Raw genomic sequence first — 18,583 nt, forward strand, 5'->3', positions numbered from 1 at the left:
AAACCAATGTGTCTATATATCACTTTCTGAACTCTAACACATCAGCCAAGTTGACCGCATTAATTAAAGCTAGCAGGCGTGCTAATTAAAAAGCCTAATTGATCTCCACGATAAGAACACGGAAGTTCCTGTCAAATCTTGAACAACATTATACAATGTGTTGGTGGTGAAGAGGGCATTACATTCTTCATACAATCATACATGATCATCATCATCATCAGATGCATCGAACGACGACAGCGCCGATCAGCTATGATCTGTCGGGTACAAGCTAGTCGGGTTTGTTTATGCTTGATCGTGAGCACCTGAATAATGACCTAACTCAAGAGCCTTTTGGCTTCCTAATCGGCTAATGGAGTCCGACATGTTCGCAACACAGCACGGATTATCAATCGAGTGCCTCCTCCATTTCAGAATTAACAACTCAAAGAATCAGCACCAGTTTAGTAGTAGGCGGCTCCCAACATTGGAATAAACAAATCATCAATGGCGTGGTGGCGGCCGGAGTTGAGGGAGACGACCCGTCCAATCCAACACCACGGAAACAGCGGCGGTGGCAGCTAGCATCGCGTCGATGTTTCCCGGCTAGCACTGATAGATTTGCGTCCTAAACAATTCGATGTCAATTCAGTTGGAGAACAGCGAGTCCTTGGTCGAGAACGAGCGGCGGCTGCAGCCGTGTAACGAACATGGCACCATTTATACTATTTCAAGTGATTTTAGTGATCATATAACAACATAATCAATGGGACTAATGATTTAGTTAAGTGAACATTTCTAGATCTTAAGGATGAAGTAAAAAGGCCATACAAAGCAAAACACAAAGAAATAACTCAAAGAAACGCTGAATTGAACGAGTTCTACTGAAATCAGTAGCACCGGAAGAACCGATAACTATAGCATCGGTGCATCCGATGGTTGTCGGAAGATCCGACGCCCTAGTATTGGTGCAGGACTGGGCACCTCTGGAGATCAAGTGAAAAAAAAGTAAAGCACCGGTTGAACCGACGGCTTCAAGAGAGGCATCGGTGCATTCAACATACCATGTTCCAGAGACAATGTCAAGCGAACAGGAGCGAAGTCTTCAGCACCGGTTGAACCGGTGGTGCGTCGAAGCAGGGCGTTGGAGCAATGACGTCGGCAAGGGCAACGGCTACAAGATAATCAAGAGTCACCGGTTGAACCGACACCATAGCATCGGTTCAACTGATGAGTGCCAACTCAGCTGCAGAAGCGTCAGAGAAGCCAACGGCTAGTTTTAGCTTGTGAGTGACCGGAAGAACCGATGCAGAAGCACCGGAAGTTCCGATGCCCACGCAGAAAAGCTGCTAACGGCTACAAACGGCTATTTCGACTTGGAGGTCTATATATATGAGCTCCCCCGGCCATTTGTTTTTTTGCTGGAGTTGCTGAACATCCCACACACACACCTAAGAACATCTCCAAGCCATTCAAGAGCATAAAGATCAAATCCTTAGTCCTTAGCACATGCTTTGTGAGTGTTAGTACAATGTTAGCTCTTGAGTGAGTGATCAAGTAAGATTTAGATCCTTGTGCTGTGGTTCTAGAGTGAACCATTCTTGTATCTTGGAGCGCCGGCCATCCTTGGAGCTTTGGTGGCTCGCCGGCAAGTCAACGACCATCCGGCTTGGTGTGGAGCGGCGTCGACGACATTGTGCGGGGGACGGAGACCCCTCCTTCGTGGGCAATCTCCCTTAGTGAAGATCGGGATCAAGGTGACCGTGATTGTGTTCACAGAAGAGACTTGATTGCCGGGAAGCGATACTCTTAGTGAGTGCTTCAACAACGTGGATGTAGATGCATCTTTGTGGCAAACCGAACCACGGGATAAATCCTCGTGTCGAGAGTTCGCTTCCTCTCATCTCTCCCTTTAAGCTTCCGCATTTCATATTGCAAATTTGTGTGCCTTTACTTTCTTAGTGTAGTATCTTGCTAGAATTAGCTATAGGTTGCAAAACTCTTTTGGGATGAGGGTTTCACACTAAGGTGAACTGTAGTTGCACATCTAGAAAGATTGTTTTAGTTTAAGTTTTGTGCAAACTAGTTGGAGTCATAGATTAAAATTTTAATTGTGACTAATTCACCCCCTCCCCCTCTTAGGCTAGAGCACCCCATCGCTTTCGAGCCGTCCTCGTCGGCGGCGCCGTGGCGGGCGAGATCCTCCTTCCGCAGCGTGATCTCGTGGCAGACGTCCGCCATGGTGGGCCGCAGCGCCGGCGAGTGCTGCGTGCACACGAGCCCGAGCTCGATGAGCTCGACGACGGCCACCTCGGCCGCCCGCGCCCGTCACGGCGCGTGCGCGAGGACGGCGCCCACGTCGTGCGGGTAGTGCCGCCTCACCCAGTCGTGCAGCGTGAGCCCCTCGTGGAAGATCACGTCCGTTGGCCGCTTCCCGGTGATGAGCTCCGGGAGCATCACGCCAAAGCTGTACACGTCGCCCTGCGTCGAAGGATGCCCTCCCAATCCGTACTCTGATCAGAACCAAAAAATCGAATTAGAACAATTAATCACAGGATTATTAGTACATGATTATGTGAAATAATAATTATCATGCTCCGATCCATGGTGTCACTGTCATGTATGCATGCGTCTGCAGTCACAAAAGTTCCCGGATCAACGGATCGAAGAACGTGGTATCTTGTTTAAGAGTGGTTTTAACACAACTGAAACAGAAATGTATCAGCATTTCCGGAACGAGGAACGTGGCATCCTACCACGTTCCCGGTGACTGCGATACGTACATGTGTCCAAGGGGTGAACGTACCAGGTGCGATGTACCTAGGGGTGATAAAGGGCCCAACATTTTGAACTAGAAAATTTAAGAATCGGGTCTTAAAAGGGCCGGGCTCTAAACATATGTATTTTTGAACTAAAAATTTTAAGGGCCTATTGGGCTGTGAAGAGGCCACTAGGGCCATGGCCCATTACCACCCCTAGATGTACCCAACTGAGCCTTGCAACAGTCCGGTGATGGAGTTGCACGGGGCGGACTCGTCGCTGGTGCTGCTGGCTTCGCCGGCGACGAGCTGGGCGATGCCGAAGTCCGAGATCACGGCGCGCATCCCCTCGTCGAGGAGGACGTTGCTCGGCTTGAGGTCGCAGTGCACGACCCTGACCGGCGCGTAGTGGTGCAGGTAGGCCATGCCCTCGGCGACGTCGCTCACGATGCCCATGATCTGGGCGAAGTCGAGGCCGCCATTGTCGCCGTGCGGGTAGAGGAGGCCGTCGAGGCTGCCCTTGGGCATCAGGGGGAGCACGAGCGCGTTGAAGCTCGCCGTGCTGCAGGTGGTGATCACCCGGACGAGGTTCTTGTGCCGTGTCCGTTTGAGCACCCCGCACTCCCTCTTGAAGCTGCCGGAGACCTCGCCGCCCCCCTTCGGGTCCAGCACCCTCACGGCAACGCGCGCGCCGCCGCGGAGCGTCCCCTCGTAGACGCGCCCGAAGCGGCCGGCGCCGATCAGGCCCTCCTGGACGAAGCCGCCGGTTGCCTCGCAGAGCTCTCGGTACGATATTGTTGACAGCCAAATTTGGCATCTGCTGAGATCGACCGGTCTGACCGGTCGGGCCGACCGGTCAGGTCTGTACAGTCCGAGTAGAATTAGATTTTTTGTAAAGAGTCCTCATGTAATCCTACTCGTGAAGGGGTACGTCTTCCCCGGTCTATAAATATAAAGGCTAAGGCCAATTGAGATTATTCCCAATCGAATCGATACAAAAATCGCATTACTTTTATATCTCAAACCCTAGCCTTTTCCAACCCTAGATTGCTTTCTTCCTTCGTCCCGGTGGCGTTTGAAGACGTTCTGAGTGGCCTGCCGACCTCAGAGCAACCCTACGATCACGAGCTCCGATGGGGTCCCTCCCGAGCTCGCTGTTCTAGGTTTCCAGCGAGTCCCTGCTTGCACCGGTCAGACCGGTCTACGGTACCGGTCAGACCGGTCCGCCCAGGGTTTCGCGGGTGTTGATCGTTTTGACGATCGTTCGTGCGTTCTAGCGCATTCGAGTGTGTTGGCGCGATTCTGTGTCAACATACTTTTTGGCGACTCCGCTGGGGATAGATTAATCTGGTTTTAAAACCGATTTGATCTACTCCCTGAAGAAGATGGGCTCTTCAGAAATCAACAAGGAAAACATCATCACGGCTACCATGGAGGAGCTCACTGAGGAGGAACGCAAGGCCTACCTTCTTGTGGAGGAGCACGTCAAGGCACAATTCTTGAAGGGCTTCAAGAAGGATCGTGGTGGCCTCGTCAAAAGGGTGGAGGAGTTCGTGCTGCCGTCTCTCAAGCTTAAGCAGGATAAGATTGAAGAGATCCCCAATGTAAGCCTTTCTCCATCTGATATGTTTGATAGGATGCCATCTTTAATGGATCAGAAGATTATTGCTGCACAAGCTGCCACAGGTGACATGTTAGTTAAATTGAGTACTGATGTTGATGCGCTTAAAGATAAACAACCTATGTCAGATCCTAACTCATCAGATCCGAGTTCGGCTACCCCTGAGTTCACATCTGAACCACTTTATGGTATGCCGCCGAACTCGTTTTCAGGGCAAACCCCGCCACCATCGACCGTGCACACAGCACCGGTCGGACCGGTCCCACAGACCGGTCAGACCGGTACGACCGGTTACTCAGTGCCGTCGCCGATGCCTCTCGAGACAATTCCAGGTTCGGCTGCCCCTAGCCGAACTAATGAATTGTCACTTTATACACCACCCCGCACTACTGCTGTAGCGGGAATATCACAGGGATCTAGACCTAATCAAGGACCGATCCCAACTTCATTACAGATAATGGCGCATGGACATCCTAATGCACAGCGGTTTTCTGAGTTCTATACCAGCCAGCACTATCAAGCCGATCTTCTTAAGTTCAAAGAGGATCTGGCAAATGCGATTAAGAATAAGCTTGGGGTGGATATGGGTACTACACGTTTATATCAAAAACCTTACCCCGTTGAGTTTGATTTCACTCCTTTTCCTGCTGGTTGGCGTATTCCTGAGTTTACTAAATTTAATGGTGATTATTCTCATACAACTTGGGAACACGTTAGTCAATATGTATTGCAGTTAGGGGAAGCTGGTTTTAATGATGCTTTGCGTGTGCGTTTATTTTCTTTATCTTTGACTGGAACAGCTTTCTCTTGATTTTCTTCACTTGCTCCTAACTCTATTAGCAATTGGGCTCAATTGGAGCGTAAATTTCATAATCACTTCTTTAGTGGAGAAACTGAAGCGAAATTATTGGATTTAACATCGATTAGGCAAGGACGTGATGAATCTTCTTCGGATTATTTCAAAAGATTTAAAGAGATTAAAAATCGGTGTTTTAGTTTGACAATTTCCGAAAAAGATTTGGCGGATTTGGCATTTAATGGTTTACGTTCTTATTTGGAAGAGAAACTTGAGGGCTTTGAATATCATACCGTGAATTTCTTGCAAGTCAAAGTCATGGGTTTAGAATCTAAACTTAAAAATGCCAAAGATACTTTCAAGCCTCATCGGTCCAACACACACATTCTTGATCATGATTCGGATGGTTCGGACGATGATAGTAAGGAAGTATATGCCGCCGAATTTGTTTGGCCATCAAAGGCCAAACCCGGTTCGGTTCCGTCTCTCAAGCCGATTCAAAAGAATCGGCAGGAGGAGCCGAAGTTTACTTTTGATGTTTCTAAGTGTGATCGGATTTTTGATGGATTGCTTAAGAATGGTAACATCCGATTATCGCATGCTATTCCATCTCCCGACGAGCTTAAACGACATACATATTGTAAGTGGCATAACTCTACATCTCATGCTACTAACGATTGTAATGTTTTTCGTCGACAGGTACAATCGGCCATTAATGAAGGACGATTGGTACTTTCTGAGATGCAGATTGACAAAGCTCCTTTCCCTGTTCATACACTGGAATTGAACAATCCAAAGGTGCTCATTCGGCCGGAACAAGCCGAAGGAGCTAAGGGAAAGCATGTTGTCGTCGGTGATCCAAGACCGATGAACACAAGTGACAAGATCCTTGCCCGAGAAGTTATCAAAGAGAAAACTGATGATGGCAAGAGTACTCTGAAGATCATTGTCAGAAATCCCAGACTCGGGGGGGGCAAGGGAGTTCTCCATCAGAAAATCGGTCTGCTGATCAGGCACGACCGGTCAAACCGGTGTCTGAGACCGGTCAGACCGGTCCGACCGGTCAGACCGGTTCTTCCAACCGGTCAGACCGCCCTGGTGACCATCCCCGGACCTTCAAGCCGAAACGTCCGGAAGTGGGTACTTGGAAGACCAACGAAATGAAGGTGCAGGGAAGAACTGCTAATCAAAAGCCCACATTCAACCAGTTGTTGAACAAGTATACAAAGGCCGTTCAAAACGATCGGCCGTTTAAAAAGAGACCTTGTTCACCGTCGCGTCAAGATCGTCCAGCGTCCCCAAGAAGGGAATCCAGCAGGCGCAGAGGTGATGTTGTCACGTTATATCCTCCTCAGAAGATGTATGCTACCATGCCATGGATGCCACCGGCTTCAAATGCAACAAATCCGGCATGGGAACAAGGGGGGATATGGATGCAGTGTTTCCCGATGCCTTATCCTCCACATTATCGAGGGGAAAGCTCCAGGATGCCAGTGCATGACCGATTGGGACCACGCCAATCCGGTCCAGGGCAGCAGGTTACACCGGTCAGACCGGTACACACTGACCGGTCAGACTGGTCTCATCAAAAGCCGGGTCAAGCTCCTGTTCCAAGGTTTGAATATCGCGTCAAGGAAAAGAGGGGGGAGCATAAGGCCGTGGTTGATTCAGAAAAGTCCAAAGCGGATGTTATTCGAATCGGTGAAATTGAAGTGCCCATAAGAGATACGGGCAAGAAACCGATGGATATAGATGCATCGGTTGACGTTCCTTCGCAAAAGCCGGTCATGGCCAATGATCATGAGGCTGGTAGCAGCAAAAGCGCAGCGGATAAGTACCATCAGCCTAGATGGTGCCCTTCGGGATTAACTCATACTCAAAAAAGGAAATTGCAGCGCCTCCGCAACAAAGAAAAGAAGGAACAGGAGAAGGAGAAGATGAGGGATGAGGAATTCAACAGATACAGGCCTATGTTCCCTCAAAGCAAGGTGTGGAAAGCTAAGGCAGCTGACCAGCCAAACAGACCGGTTGGACCGCCACAGCCGACCGGTCAGACCGGTCAGGAGGACCGGTCAGACCGCTCTGACCAACCGGTCAGACCGGTCGAGCCCAGTGCAGAGGCAACAGCCGAATCGGTGCCGCCCGTTTCGGTTCCTTCTGTTGATGAAGCCTCAGCAGTTCCTCCGATAGCTGAAGACGAGGAATTGGTAGACTACGAAGCGTCTCCAGACTTCACCAATATGGAGGTCAATGTGGTGCACTTATCTTCGGATTACTTCGTGGTTCCGGAAGAGGATTTGGCTCATCTTCAGTTCGCCCTCGTGAAGCTGTGTTCCAGAAGCCGAGCGAGAAGGACAATCACCTCAAGGCTCTTTACATGAGGGGACACATCAACGGGAAGCCGGTAACTCGCATGCTAATAGATGGTGGGGCCATTGTAAATCTTATGCCCTACTCGCTGTACAAGAAGCTCGGTGGCCAAGACGAAGACCTGATCAAGACAAACATGACCGTCAGTGGTGTTGGAGGGAGCGAGCCCCTTAGCGCCAAAGGAGTTGCTTCCATGGAGCTCACCATTGGAAGTAAGACGCTTGCTGCGGCTTTCTTCGTCGCGGAAGTGCAAGGTAATTACAATTTGATTCTTGGGAGGGATTGGATTCATGCAAATCAGTGTGTTCCTTCTACCTTGCATCAGTTTCTTGTTCAGTGGATCGGCGATGAGGTTGAGATTGTCCATGGGGACACTTCATCCTTTGTTGCTTTAGCCGATTCGGATTCCATTAGTGCACACGACAACGTCAAGTGTTTATCGGGCGTGGATCTGTCCGATTATGATTTGATCAGTTGCACTAAGAATGGTTTTGTTTCTGCTGTGCTAAAGCCGATGAATAATCGGCTAAATCATTTAATGTAAATCAGATGAGTACAACAGAAATTCCAGAGGCGACCGATCAGACCACCAGTGCCGACCGGTCAGACCGGTCCTGTCCCGTTCAGCGCACAGGACCTACCGGTCAGACCGGACACCCCGACCGGTCAGACCGGTCCAACGCAGAATGGCTGCAGCAGAGGCTAGATCAATATCGGGCGCGCACGAACGATATGTGTGAAGCCATTGAAGATTCTGGTGATCTAGATAAGTTGGGCCAAGGGTTTGCATCGGCTGATCCTTTAGAGAAGGTAGATATTGGTGATGGAACTATTCCTAGGCCGACTTTTGTAAACAAAAATTTATCGGTTGAATATAAAGCCGATTTGGTTAATTTATTAAAGGAATATGTTGATTGTTTTGCTTGGGAGTATTATGAAATGCCTAGTTTGAGTCGTGATCTTGTTGAGCATCGTTTGCCAATTAAAGCCGGTTTTAGACCTTATAAACAACCGGTTAGGCATTTTAATCCCATTATTTATGACCGAATTAAAACTGAAATTAATCGTTTACATGATGCTGGATTTATTCGGTCTTGTCGTTATGCTGATTGGATCTCTAATATTGTGCCTGTTGAGAAAAAGGATTCGGGGAAAATTAGAGTGTGCATTGATTTTAGAGATCTTAATAAAGCTACTCCCAAAGATGAATATCCTATGCCTATAGCCGATATGTTGATTAATGAGGGTTCCGGACATCGTGTCATTAGTTTTCTTGATGGTAATGCCGGTTATAATCAAATATTTATGGCCGAAGAAGATATATCTAAAACGGCCTTTAGATGTCCGGGATTTGTCGGCTTATTTGAGTGGGTGGTTATGACTTTTGGTTTGAAAAATGCGGGTGCTACTTATCAAAGAGCTATGAATTTAATCTTCCATGATTTAATTGGTGTTATCTTGGAAGTGTATATTGATGATATTGTCATTAAATCGGCTGGTTTAGATCATCATTTAGCCGATTTAAGGATTGCTCTTGAAAGGATGCGCCGGTATGGTTTAAAGATGAATCCACTCAAATGTGCTTTTGGTGTATCGGCTGGAAAGTTTCTTGGCTTCATTATTCATGAGAAGGGAATAGAGATTAATTCTAAGAGAATTGAAGCCATGAAGAAGGTTGAAGCCCCTACATGCAAGAAAGATTTACAGAAGTTTTTGGGCATGGTAAATTTCTTGAGAAGATTTATATCTAACTTGTCCGGGAAGATCGATGCTTTTACTCCTATTCTTCGGTTAAAAGATGAAACCGAATTTACTTGGGGGGCAAAACAGCAAGAAGCATTTGAGAGGATCAAGATTTATTTGTCTTCACCACCCGTACTCAAAGCACCTAGGAGAGGAGTACCTTTCAGACTTTATGTGGCTGCTGAAGACAAGGTTATTGGAGCTGTTTTGACTCAAGAGACCGAAGGGAAGGAGTATATTATTACATATTTGAGCCGACGACTTATTGATGCAGAGATGAGGTATACATTCATTGAGAAGTTATGTTTGTCTCTTTATTATGCTTGTATCAAATTGAGACATTATCTATTATCTAGTACCTGCATAGTAATATGTCAAACCGATGTGATCAAACATATGTTACAGAAACCGATTTTGAGTGGGAGAATCGGTAAGTGGGCTTATGCTTTGGTTGAGTATGATTTGGCTTGTGAACTTTTAAAATCTATGAGAGGCCAAATTGTAGCGGATTTTATTGTTGAGCATCGGATTGGTGACAAGCATGATTTAGAAGCCGGTTATATTACTTGCACACCATGGAAGTTGTACTTTGATGGATCGGTTTGTGATGATGGTCAAGGGATTGGTGCTGTTCTTATTTCTCCGAATGGTGCTGTTTTTGAATTTTCAAATCGATTGGAAGAAGAGTGCACAAATAACCAAGTTGAATATGAGGCTCTTTTATTTGGCTTGGAATTCTTGCAATCCATGGGCGTGAAGCATGTTGAAGCCTTTGGAGATTCTCTTCTAGTGGTGCAGCAAGTATCTAAGGTATGCCAATGCTATAACGGTTCTCTAAATGCATATCTTCATAAATGCCTTGATATTATTTCCTCCTTCGATGAATTTATTATTAAACATATACCGAGGGAAGAAAATGAAAAGACAAATACTCTGGCTCAGCAGGCATCTGGTTATAATGTTACGAAAAAATATTTTAACATTCGCAAGCCGATGCAAACGAAAGCCGAGTTTCTGGTTCTGGACACACCGGTCCGACCGGTCGGCGATACCGGTCTGACCGCCCAGACCGGTCTGACCGGTCCAGAGACCGGTCTGACCGGTGATGCAGCTGCTAATTCTGATTCGGCCAAAAAAGTTGATTCAATTGTTTCGGCCGAAGCTCGGGATTGGAGGGTCCCTCTTATATCGTATTTGAGAGATCCTGGTCGTGGCGCAGAGAGAAATATTCGGCGTTTGGCTTTCAAGTATATTTTAATTGACGACAAACTTTATCGTCGAACTGCCGAAGATTTGCTCCTCAAATGTTTAGACTCGGATCAGGCCCGGATTGCTATGGGTGAGGTTCATGAAGGTATTTGTGGTACTCATCAATCGGCTCCTAAGATGAAGTGCTATCCGATTGTTTCAAATACTATAAAGGATGTGAGGAATGTCAGCGGTTTGGTGATTTGCAATTGGTGCCTGCTACGTTGATGCATCCTATTATTAAACCATGGCCGTTCCGAGGTTGGGGTTTGGATTTCATTGGACAAATTCATCATCCATCTTCAAAGGGGCATCGCTTCGTGTTGGTTGCTACGGATTATTTCACTAAATGGACTGAAGCGGTTCCTTTGAAGAATATGACGCATAAAGAGGTAATTGAGTTTATTACTGAGCATATTATTCATAGATTCGGCATTCCACAAACTTTAACAACGGATCAAGGTACTTCATTTATATCAAAAGAGGTGCGTGCCTTTGCCGAATCTTACAAGATTAAATTGCTCAATTCATCTCCATATTATGCTCAAGCCAATGGGCAGGCCGAGTCTAGTAATAAGATTTTGATCAAACTTGTCAAGAAGAAGATAGAAGAAAATCCTAGGAGATGGCATGAAGTGTTATCCGAAGCATTATGGGCTCATCGTATATCTAGACATGGTGCTACTAAGGTTACTCCTTTTGAGCTTGTGTATGGTCAAGAGGCCGTTTTACCTGTTGAGGTAAATCTGGACGCATATAGATTAGCAAAACAAAATGACCTCTCCGCTGTTGATTATCATGATATGATGATGGATAATATTGATGAGATAACCGATAAGCGTTTGAAGGCTTTGAAGGAAATTGAGAAGGACAAGCTTCGGGTGGCTAGAGCCTACAATAAGAAGGTAAAACTTAAGTCTTTTCAGGTTGGAGATTTAGTTTGGAAGACAATTTTGCCTCTTGGGATGAAAAGCAACAAGTTTGGCAAATGGTCGCCAAGTTGGGAGGGTCCCTACAAGATTATCAAGGTTATCTCCGGTAATTCATATATGATGGAGACGTTGCAAGGTGAGCGTCTATCTAGAGCTATCAACGGGAGATACTTGAAGAAATTTTATCCTAGCATATGGCAAAGTGCATGAAGACAAAGACGGCTGGTATTGTATATCGCCCTTAGTTTTGTTTTTTTAGAGTTGTATGCCCTGTGTAAAACATGTACATCAAGATAGTTCTTGCTTTTTGGTTTGTGAAACTCACCAAAAAGTAGGGAGGCATATGTTGACAGCCAAATTTGGCATTGCTGAGGTAGACCGGTCTGACCGGTCGGGCCGACCGGTCAGACCGGTTAGGTCTGTACAGTCCGAGTAGAATTAGATTTTTTGTAAAGAGTCCTCATGTAATCCTACTCGTGAAGGGGTACGTCTTCCCCGGCCTATAAATATAAAGGCTAAGGCCGATTGAGATTATTCCCAATCGAATCAATACAAAAATCGCATTACTTTTATATCTCAAACCCTAGCCTTTTCCAACCCTAGATTGCTTTCTTCCTTCGTCCCGGCGGCGTTTGAAGACGTTCTGAGTGGCCTGCTGACCTCAGAGCAACCCTACGATCACGAGCTCCGACGGGGTCCCTCCCGAGCTCGCTGTTCTAGGTTTCCAGCGAGTCCCTACTTGCACCGGTCAGACCGGTCTACGGTACCGGTCAGACCGGTCCGCCCAAGGTTTCGCGGGTGTTGATCGTTTTGACGATCGTTCGTGCGTTCTAGCGCATTCGAGTGTGTTGGCGCGATTCTGTGTCAACAGATATCCTCGGGTGCTCTCGCTCCGCTTGGTCCTCGCCGTCGATGAGGCGCGCCGACTGGTGTCCCAACCGCTTCGCCCTCGCGGTCACCATGGACTGGCACCCAGCTGTGCTGAGCATGAGTGACACGGCGAGGACGATGCCAATGACAGCCGGAACAAGCGTCCGCCGGTGGCGCTCACGCTCCAGTTCGCACATGGCAATGCCGGGAACGTCGCCGCAGAGGCCGGGGTTGCCACGGAACGCCGACGCCGAGAGGTTCGCCTGAGGGACTGAAACTAGCGACCAGAGGGGGTGAATGGGAGCCGATCAAAATTTATTTCGAAATCGATCCGTCGGCCTATATCCCGAAAATCACCACAAACCCTCAAACCTAGGATATGAGAGAATAGCTATGGACTAGCTACCTCTTTGCGAAACGCCCTAGAAAACTAAGCAGAAGCAAGAGAGGCAATTACGAGAGAATCTGCAGAACTCGCAGCCTCGGACCGGTCAGACCGGTGCAGCACCCCGGTCAGACCGGTTATCGACACCGGTCAGACCGGTCGCTCCCAGACAGCCCGTGAACAAGGCTTAAAATGTTGAATCTCGAGCAAACAAAGTCCAAATCCAACGAAACTTGGAGGATACCTTCACAACTGTCCCGTGAACATATCCCCAAGAGATCTCTCCCAAAAAATTAAAGGATCTTGAGAATTCAATGGAAGATCAAAGAGGATTGGGGTTTTCTCAAGAACGTGAAAAACTCCAATTCGTGAGAACTCGCGATTCCAGGGTGTTTGGCACTAGGCTAGATGAATTAGAATCGTCACAACGAGTCCAGCAAGCCACGAATCAAAGTGCTTGACTCCTCCAAACAGGAAACACACCAAAAGAGGAGAAATCAAGTCCAAAACGCAAAAGAGGAAGGTGAGGACGAAAAATCAGCACACAAAGATGAACTCAATATGATTTCATTCATTAATCTCAGAGGAAATCACCTATACAAAGCTAGAGCCTACCACACCATCATCCACCCTCTTGATTAGAGAGATTAGCTATAACCTAATCCACCTTTGCGTTGGAGACCTTGGCCCTAACCTGGAGCAGGAGGAATGGGAAGGAGAAAACAAAAAGGACTCAAGAGACTCACCAGCCACGGGCTGGTGGGGGTATTTATACCCGCTAAGACCGGTCAGACCGGTCGGTCTGCAGCTTCCCCCTGCACACGATCTCATCTGACGGTTGAGGTTCTTTCTTCGAAACGAAGTCTTCTCCGCGATGCCGCCATGTTGATGAAGATCCGGTTCGCGGTTTTGGAGGGTCCGCGAAACCCGGGTAGGTGGCCGGTTTTGAGAAAACCGCCAAAACTCCATGCGCGGGAAGATTCCCGTTTCCATGCCGTGGCCCTAGACGCCGTTCCCGCCTCGACCTTCTGACGGCCCTAGACGCCGCCCGACGCCCGTCACCTCCTCGCCCGCAGCGAGGCCCTAGACGCCGTCGACGTCCGTTCCTCCGCCAGTCCCGAGACCGACGCCCGTGCCTCCACAACTTGGCGCCTTCAACCGCCGTCCGCCAGCTTGGTTTTGTGGCGCAAACCAAGAAACCCGCTATCCACCGGTGCTTGCGCCCCCGATCCAGGAGTGGACGCCACAGCTGCCGTCCGGCTCGAGCTCCGGTCCCGACTGCCCTTCACCGCTGTCCACCGCACAGTCCATCGGCCACAGCACCTCCACGGCAGCTCACCGTCGACACTCGACGCCCGTGTACCTGCAACCAAAGACAAAGCACACGATCACACCGCACAGTTGATAATTCACTCATCACAGTCAGGAGTGAGTACTGCTCATTCCTCATCGCCAAGCACGCCGGCGTGCGGCACCACACCGGAGAAGTTGTTGTACGAGAAGTTAGCCTCGCGGAGCGACGTGGACACCTGCAGGGGCTCGGGCAGGGGTCCAGAGAGCGCGTTGCGCGACACGTCGAGCGCCTGCAGGAACGGCAGCGCCGCCACGGACACCGGGAGCGCGCCGCGCAGCGCGTTGCCGGAGAGGTTGAGGTACTCGAGCGCGACGCAGGTGCCGAGCTGCGACGGGATCGTGCCGGCGAGCTCGTTCGCCGACAGGTCAAGCGCCAGGATCATGTCCATCTTGCTGAGCTCGAGAGGGAGAGGGCCCTCCAGGTGGTTGTTCGACAGGTTGAGGTAGAGTTTGAGGCTGCTCAAGGCGGCGACGTACGCCGGGATGGGGCCTTGCAAGCCATTGTAGGAGAGGTCCAAGATCTCCAGGTTCAGGCAGTCTCCGAGGCTGGGGGGGGGGGATGGCGCCGGAGAGCTGGTTGTGGTGCAGCATAAGCCGCCTGAGCTGCGTCAGGTTGGAGAATGTGTCCGGGATCGCTCCGGCGAGACGGTTGCCGGAGAAATCGAAGAGGCCGAGGTGTGGTATCTTGCCGATGGACTTGGGGATCTCGCCGGAGAGGAGGTTGTTCGACAGGTACAGCCGCTCGAGCCGCCGCATGTGCGACATGTCCGGCGGGATGGAGCCGTTGAGCAGGTTGTTGGAGAGGTTGAGATACGTGAGGTTGACGAGGCCAGAGATGTTGGGCGGGATGGAGCCCGAGATGGCGTTGTCCTCGAGATGGAGTTGCCGGAGGGCCCGCGGGAGCTCGCCGATGAACGGCGGCAGCAGCCCGCCGAGGTCGTTCCCGGCGAGCTCGAGCTCCTGCAGGTGAGTGCAGTTCCTCAGGGAGCGGAAGAAGGGGTCGAGGTCGGTGTTGCCGTCGTGGCTGGAGAGGTTGTTGTACGAGAGGTAGAGGTACTGGAGCCGCGGCAATCTGTCGAACACCTGCGACGGCAGCTCGCCGGCGAGGTAATTGGATTCGAAGTCGATCCACTCGAGCATGGGTGAGTTGGCGAGCGCCGGCGGGATCGCGCCGGACAGGTCGTTCGACCAGAGGAGGAGGTACCGGAGGCTGGGGAGGTGGCACTCGCCGGCGTAGGGGATGTCCCGGGCGAGGGAGTTGTTGGCAAGGTCCAAGTACTGCAAGGCCGAGCAGTTGCAGAAGAGCGTCTCCGGTATGCCGCCGGAGAGCCGGTTGCCGCTGAAGTCGAGGTAGTACCGCCTCTGGAGGAACCCGAGGCCGGCGGGGATCACCCCCTCGAGGAGGTTGCTGGTCAAGCTCAGCTGCGTCAGCATCGATAGCGCGCCTAGCTCCGGCGGGATCGCGCCGGAGAAAGCATTGCTCGACAGGTCAAGAACCGTGACGAAGGACAGCCGCCCCAGCGCCGGCGAGATCATGACGGACAACCCCTTCCCACTAAGGACCAGCTGCGTGACGCGACGCCTGACGGGGCCGCCGCACATGACGCCCGTCCAGTAGCAGAACTCCGGCGAGCGGCCCCAGTCCAGGGTTCACAATATCGCTCGAAATTTCGCAGTATACCCGATATTTCGGTTTTATCAACGGGGTCCGATATTTTTTTATCGGCCGAAATTGATTTTTTAATATTTGTTTCACTAAAAAATAAATTTAAAAAGTAAACATAAAAAATAAAAAATAAAAATAAAAATAAAAATAAAAAATCCCGATATTCTCGATATTTCGACTTTATCGGTGATGGCCGATTTTTTTTCATACCGGAATTAAAAACCCTGCCCCAGTCCGCGAGGGCGCCGTCGGGGTCAGCCGAGATGTTCGACCAGAACGCGAGGAGCGCGGACCGGTCGTCGTCGGCCACTGCTGGTGGTGGTGCGGCGGCAGCTGCGGCTGCTGCTGCCGCGACAGCGTTCGGCACGAGGCTGACATGAAAGATGATGATTGGGGTGAGGAATTTGGCCATGGTGGCCGAAAGGGCGGTGGCGACGGGGTGGATGCGGCGATCATTGATAGCAACCTCTGCTACAATGACGTGGTTTTATGGTGAACAGGAGGATGGGGAGGAGTAGTAGCTGGAGAAGATACGAGGAAGGAAAAGGCGGTAAGGTGGCTGCCTAACTGCAGTTGAAACTTGAAAGGGGGCTGCAGCTAGCTTTGGCGCCAAATGGTTGACTTGGGATAAGGTGTGTGTGCACGCGCACGGTTTGGTGTGATTGATCATTTGATATATAGGTCGCGGAGAGAGTTCATGTATAGTTGCCTCTGTGAATGTCAAACAAATATAGATTAGTTTTTGCTTATCATTAAAGACTGATTAAGGCCATGTGTCGAACTGAAATGAGTTTAGTTTCTTCACGTCTCGAAAATAAAAGTCCAAACTGAGGATTTTTGTTCATGTCGTTCAAGGGCGGATCCACAGCATGGCGAGGTCGTGGCGGTAGCCACACCTGCCGGCTGGCTGAGTATCCCCTCGTACCCTCTGTTGTGTCTATGAGCATATGATGCAGCCCAGGCCCCAGGTAGACATCCTTCTATCCTGGCATCCATATCATTTAGTGTATGTCAGTTATTCTATTATTTATCCTAATTATTTTGCGTATACACTTGTTTACAGCATATTACCCCGAGTAGTAGTGGTAGATTTGTCATAGGTGGATTTTATTTCTGGATCCGCCACTGATGTCAATCACATATTGATGAACGAATGGTGACCGCAAAATCGAAACAGATGAGCGATATGCATGCTTACCTCAAATAAAACTATTTGTATTATTAGTATTGAAAATTGCCTCATGCCAGATTTTTCTTTCAGACAAATTCTAACCAAGTAGACATGCAAAATGAAACCAAACCAAACCCATTCAACCGTACACGCAATCTCACATAAACTAAGAGGTCGACCCGGACTCGAGGGCTCCAAGGAGTCCTGCACGAGAGGTAAAGCGTGCGCACGATGGTCATCGCCCGTGGATGACGAGTTGGAATTTGGGTGGGATTAAGCCCTAACAACACGCGTGCCATTAGAGGCGTCTAATTAAACTAGCTATGATCTGCATCCAGGAGAAAAGCTTCTTGCCGGTCACACTCTGATAGCATATAGGGTATGTACGTTCCCATCTCCTATCGTATCGTGCTTGGCTACGTCATGTGCTGGCCAAGTGATGCGGCGTGACGCGGCGTCCCGTTGATACGAGCTGGTGCGGTTGGGGAGGCTTGTCCGCTCCGATGGTGACCTGGACGCACGGGACAAAGCAAACGAAGCTGCTCCTGCATGCTGCTGACCATCTCAGGATCGATCGGACACCGAAAGCAGCAGCCATAGATAACAAAGAGGCAAGGGAGGCGGTCACGTGTGGGGAAGGGCCTGGCACGTGTCGGGCTGTCGAGGAAATGGCAAACACCGACGCCAAAGGTGTGGTGAAAAAGGGGCCTGGTGGTGTGGTAAGTGGTGCAGGAACAAGTACAATCACACCACCGAATCGACTGATTATTTACGGGCATCCAACGCAGTCCGGACCGCTCCATCTTCATGCATGGGAGTCTTAAACGGACGCGAGCAAGGCGGGAGGAAGAATGAGGCATACTGACGATTGAAATGAAATGGGCATCTAACACCGTCCGGACCGCTCCATCTTCATGGATGGGAGTCATGAACGGACGCGAGCAGGGCGGGAGGAAGAACGAGGCTTTACTGACGATTGAACTGAAACGGGCATCTAACGTCGTCCGGACCGCTCCATCTTCATGGATGGGAGTCGTGAACTAACGCGAGCAGGGCGGGAGGAAGAACGAGGCTTTACTGACGATTGAACTGAAACGAACATCTAACGCCGTCCGTACCGCTCCATCTTCATGGATGGGAGTCGTGAACGGACACGAGCAGGGCAGGAGGAAGAACAGGATATTCTGACGATTGAACTAAAACACTTTTCGCTTTAGAGAAGTAGAGATTGGAAAGTGCATTTTCATTTGATTTTTCTCTTTTACCAAAATGTAGTTAATTTGCTCTCCACATTCAATTTCTCTTCCAATTTGTCAAGATCCATTTATAAATCGGCATGGATTTGTTCTCTCTAGATTTGTACAGATCTTCGTATAAATTGAAATGGATTTGATGTTTATATATGTATGTGTATGCTTGTAATTTGAAACAAATTTGATCTTTGAGTTTGCAAAAGTTTGCTTGTAAGATGAAACAAATTTGCTTCAGGGCTAGGCGAATATGAGGACACATCGGAAACTAGCCCCTAAGTTCAAATTATTATGCACTTTCAAATTATAATACTCTTCAGGAGCAGCACACATCGGAAACTAGCAGTATGCATTAGAAGAGTAGGAGGACACCGAGGAGATGACCCAGAAAGAGAGATTTCAGGGCCAGGCGAAATACATTTCTCTGCTTAGTTTTTTAA

General features: G+C 49.3%; 1 pseudogene; it reads right to left on the reverse strand.

Annotated features, from left to right (window-relative positions):
- Positions 1–627: 627 nt before the first annotated feature.
- On the reverse strand, positions 628–16,134 carry LOC120669057 (annotated as a pseudogene).
- Between the last annotated feature and the right edge of the window lie 2,449 nt (positions 16,135–18,583).

The sequence above is a fragment of the Panicum virgatum genome, chromosome 4N, assembly GCF_016808335.1.
Source record: "Panicum virgatum strain AP13 chromosome 4N, P.virgatum_v5, whole genome shotgun sequence".
NCBI lineage: Eukaryota > Viridiplantae > Streptophyta > Magnoliopsida > Poales > Poaceae > Panicum > Panicum virgatum.